Source organism: Nicotiana sylvestris, chromosome 9, assembly GCF_000393655.2.
Source record: "Nicotiana sylvestris chromosome 9, ASM39365v2, whole genome shotgun sequence".
Lineage (NCBI taxonomy): Eukaryota > Viridiplantae > Streptophyta > Magnoliopsida > Solanales > Solanaceae > Nicotiana > Nicotiana sylvestris.
Window position 1 is genome coordinate 31110500 of NC_091065.1, and position 5483 is coordinate 31115982.

The 5483-nt window shown below is 36.7% G+C and overlaps 1 pseudogene; it reads left to right on the top strand.

Moving 5' to 3' along the window:
• The first annotated feature begins 529 nt into the window (after positions 1-529).
• Positions 530-1964, top strand: LOC104219918 (F-box protein CPR1-like; annotated as a pseudogene).
• Positions 1965-5483: the final 3519 nt, after the last annotated feature.

Sequence of the window (5483 nt, forward strand, 5' to 3'; positions counted from 1 at the left end):
AATAGATCACGTATTTTTAGAACCACTAAATCAAATTTAATTGTCATTACCATTTTCATGGTAAACAATGACTATATAAGTCCCTTCAATTTAATAGAGATTTTATTCATGAAAATTCAGACAATATTATTGAGAACAACATAATAAACTACCAAATATAAAATATATTTGAAGAGTAATAAAATATACACAAAATACTAAACAAAGTGATATGCTAATAATGTTTTTTTATTAACAATGTAATAATACTAATACTGAAAAATATAATCAAGTAAAATACACAATAAATAAGTTATTTGATGACTATATAAGTCCCTATAATTTAATAGAAATTTTATTATTGAGTATATGATATTGACAAATAAGATGACAATTGAAACTTATTAAAGCAATACGATCTAATGTTAAACATGCCCGGTCACAATTTAATTTAACTAATTTTTTTTAATATTGATCGCTAATACAATTGAAAACCCACAAAAACGCACGTGTGAGGGGTAGTTAGTTAGAGAGACGAATGTCCGAGGAAAACGCTTTTTGGATCCAATTCAAAGGATAGATAGAAAATCTCCGGGAAGGTTCTAAAGTTGTTACCATCCAGAGAAATGTCCATTTCGTAAGTTGCAGTGCACATTACTCGCCAAATAGGATCGAAAATGGCGGATGGAATTGTGAAGAAATTGCCCGAGGATGTGACCAATTATATACTTCTACGACTTCAAGTGAAGTCTCTAATGCGATATAGACGTATCTCGAAAATTTGGTACACTCTCTTATATTCCACATATTTTATCAATCTTCATCTCAAGCGGCCCAGTACCACAAAAGATGAATTTATTATCTTCAAACGATCCTTTGAAGAAGAACCCGGCCAATTTAAAAATGTCTTTGTCTTTTTTTTTCGGATGGGAAAGATAATGATGATCTAAACCCCGTTCTCCAGATATAGATGTTCCATATCTATGCTCTAGTTATGGTAGTGTGTCTCATCGACTCATCGGGCCTTGCAATGGTTTGATTACCTTGACTGATACCCAACACATCGTTTTGTTTAATCCTGCCACTAGGAAATATAGCCTACTTCAGCCCAGTCCATTTGGTTTTCCACAAGGTTTCAACCGTTATATCTGTGGTGTAGGATTTGGCTTTGACTTTACTGTGAATGATTACAAAGTCGTTAGGATTTCGGAATTTTATTCAGATCCTTACAAGGATCCTTGCGTTAGAGGGTTCAAAGTTGAGGTTTATGATTTGGGCATTGATTCTTGGAGAGAACAGAACTATGAGGATGAAGAGTTGCCCATGGTGTTTTGGTCTCCTTGTGCCGAGATCTTTTACAAGGGAACCTTTTATTGGTTTGCAACTGCAAATACAGAGGTAATTCTTTGTTTTGATATGAGCACTGACATTTTTCGTAATATGAAGATGCCTGATACTTGTTATGTCCTTGATGGAAAGTGTTATGGCCTCGTAATTTTAAATGAGTCTCTCACATTAATTTGTTATTGTGATCCAACATGTGAGATTGATCCAATAGAGGATATGATGGACATTTGGATAATGAAAGAGTATGGTGAGAACTATTCTTGGATTAAGAGATACACAGTTAGACCTCTTCCTATTGAATCCCCATTAACAGTTTGGAAGGATTTATTGCTTCTTCAAAGCAGAAGTGGACAATTGATTTCCTACAATTTTATTTCCGATGAAGTAAAAGAATTTAATTTACATGGATATCCTGAAAGTTTGAGAGTTATATTTTACGAGGAAAGCTTGACTACAATTCCAAGAGAAAACGGACACGGTACACAAGCTCAAGTAATTTAGAGGAGATATAGCTCTTAAAACTTTATTTGGTGAGTTAGTACCTAGTCTTCGTGAAAAACAAAAATCTTGGTGAAAGGTATCAACGCTTATTTTTGTATAGTTAGCTCTTGCAATGAACAACTATCACATTAAAAATATATCCGTGTTGCAAATTATTTAAAATGTTATGAATTACATATTATATGGATGTTCACTAATTAAATATAATTTCCACTACTCTTTTTCATTATGTAGATAATTCTTATTACTTTTCACCATTATAATTGTAACTTCCACTCATTTATAACCTGCTCATCATCTTCCCTATGATCTAAATATTTAGGAGGTTGTTTGGGCATCACATTGTAAACACTTGAATATATGGAGTAAATAATAATCTATTCTCTCTTTCCTCTCTATATCTCTGGTCTATTTTATCGTTTCGTATTTTTACTTTGAGCTTAGATTCATAACAAGTTATCAACACGATTTTTTAGTTTATCTGTGTATACGATCAAAATCATATGCCTCCGACTTATAGGCTCGAGGGTCCGTCCTAAGCCCGAGTCCGGGCGAGGTCGACTTTGAGCCCGACAGACTAGACTCTAGCTCGAAGACAGAATGCAAGGCCCGGAGTTAGGAGTATAATGAATACCGAAGCCGAGTATGCTCAACCCCGAAATAATACCGTTATGGATGTGTTACTGAATGAGCAAGATTTCTGCCACGTCCCCAAGATCACGGCGCAAATTCCGGAATAAGATTGTACTATTCCGTACTAGGCGATTAGACAGATGTACCAATAATATCCCTTACTGAAAATAGAAACGTACCTTATTTAGGGATCCCCTATTATATAAGGGGGCGCCCAATCATTGGTAACATTATCTAATAATTGGCAAGAACATACTATCCTACTTTTCTCTCTTACTGTTCATCAGAATCGTCCTTTACATTTATCGTTCTTGCTTTATTGCTCTTAGTTCATCTCGAGGTCACTAAGTTCGAGGCATGTACTTCTGAGTAACATTGGTTTGCTTCACTTATTTCTTTCATTTCTACTTCATATTTCTTGATTATTAATTGGTATTGAACTAAATCACATATCTTTAAAATCACAAATCAAATTTAATGGTTACTCGTATTTTCGAGGTAAAAGAGTTTGGCACCCACCGTGTGGCTAAAGATATTAGTGATTATTTCATTACTGATTCGCATTACACACATTACTTTTACACTTTTTCTTGTCAATAATGTTTTATTCTCAGGCCGAAACATGTCTAGCTCACAAAACACGCCCGTTCATGACAACGAAGATCTTGGGGAAAACAACAATGCAGGGGTCGGTGTACTACCGATAAACCCAGGGGAAGTGCCAAATATGGAACCACTTGATGCTAGTTCACACATTGCTCTAAACGCGGATTTAGGCACAGACTTTGGGGGGAATGTACGCAGGGAATCCCGATATGGTATCCAAGGAGCACAAGGAATGGGAGATGGGGGAATCAGCCTGCAAGTATTATTTAAGATGATGCAAGCTCAGCAGATCGCTATCGCTCAAGTTAAAAGTTAGAATAAGACTCCGAGCGTAGCTGAACATAAAACACTCAACGTGCCGAACCAGTGCCGGAGAGGTCGAACAAAAATAACTCGGGACTGACCCCACCATTATGCGGATGCTCGAAAAGCTCACCAAGAGGATCGAGTCCGAAGAAAAGAAGATTGAAGACAATGACAAAACGGTGGAAACTTACAACTCCCGTGTTGACCAAATATCTGTGGCACCTCCAGTATAAAAGGTTTAGATGATACAAAAATAATTCCCTCAGATCGCGGCTCCATTTCCTATACCTAAAAATATTAGCATGTCTGGGTATAACGAGACAACAAACCCTAACGAGCATAATACTTCATACACTTGTGCGATCAAAGGAATTGCCTTGAAAGACAATGCGATTGAATCAGTTTTGTTGAAAAGGTTTGGAGAAACACTATTGAATGGAGCCATGATTTGGTACAATCACTTGCCTCCTAACTCTATTGATTCGTTTGCTATTCTAGCAGACTCCTTCGTAAAAGCACACGCCGGGGCCGTAATGGTGCCCATGAGAAAATCGAACGTCTTCAAGATAAAATAGAGGAACAACGAGATATTGAGGGAGCTCGTGTCTAGGTTTCAGATGGAGCGAATGGAGTTACCACCAGTCTCAGATGGCTGGGCAGTGCAAGCTTTTCATGACCCAAACTGATGAGCCGTGACTGGCACCCGGTACCTTACTCAACTGAGTACTAACGTAACATATCTTTATTATTACATCATCATTGATAGGTGATCTAGAAGGTGCGTCAGGATACAACCAGAGTAAACATGAGAAAATACCCGACATAGAACGACCCAACCTGATATAGAAACTTATACCTGTGACATACAGGCCTATGAGGTCAACATGATCTGTTATATACTTTAAATATAGGCCGACAAGGCCATACAAATATATGTACACATAAAATCTATCTACAAGCCTCTAATAACACATACTTATCATGAAAGTCGGGACGGACCCTGCCGTACAAAACAATACATGTACTAATAATACTGACCAAATAAGCAACCCCGGAGTAATAGAGTGCATCAACATCTTCCACTGAGCTGATAGCCTACTTGGAGGACTCTCGACATGTCTATCAGGACCTGTTGGCATGAAACGCAGCGTCCCCAGATAAAAAGGAACGTCGGTACAAATAATGTACTAAGTATGTAAGGAAGGAAAATCAGTAGATAATAGACATGAGAGAAACATGGAGTAGATGACTCAACATGTAAATCTGAGTAACTCTATAAATAATGAAATACTCATAATGTCATGCATATACGTATGTATGTCATGTCGTGCATAGGTACATGTGTTCATAACATCATCAAGCCTCTGAGGGCATCCCATCATATTATCTCAGCCACTGTGGGCAAATCATCAATGTATACCAGCTGATCAGGTGGTGGTACGTATATAATGTCATAACCCTTTACCACATTCCATATACATATATACGCGTATATAACACCGTCTGGTCATGGGTCAATGTATATGTATAAATAAATGCAATGCATGAGAAGTACGTCAATAAAATCTCTTGGAATGTCATAAGACCATTATACCTCTAATTAATATCATGAAACAAACTTTCAACTTTCGTATTTTCTGAGACCCATAAACAGACGATAGAATAATAAGACATATTGCAATTCAAGAACATAAACATCTCTGATACGTGTATGAAGAGAGTCATTTATAGAATTTGTGAATTTGCTCATTTCATTTGGGTCGTATAGATCATGCCAAAAGAAAGATTGGATAGACTTAATATACATGAGTCGATACTCTTGACAATACCACAAATACATGTCAATTGCGACAAAGCATGCGATGGCAAGATCGGAGTAGGGAATAATCTGTATGATATTCTTGAGAAATATTGCATCGTACTGTCTTAGAATTGCAAAATCTCACATTACAGCTCCGACTATTGTAAATCACGTATGCAATCTATTTGGAGCGTGATGTTGTTTCTTTATAACATTATTTGTGTAACTCACGTTGAAGAAGGCTTAAAGAATGTTAAATTCCGTAATTTGTTTTGCAGTGCAAGCCTTATCCAAATTCACCATTGATTAA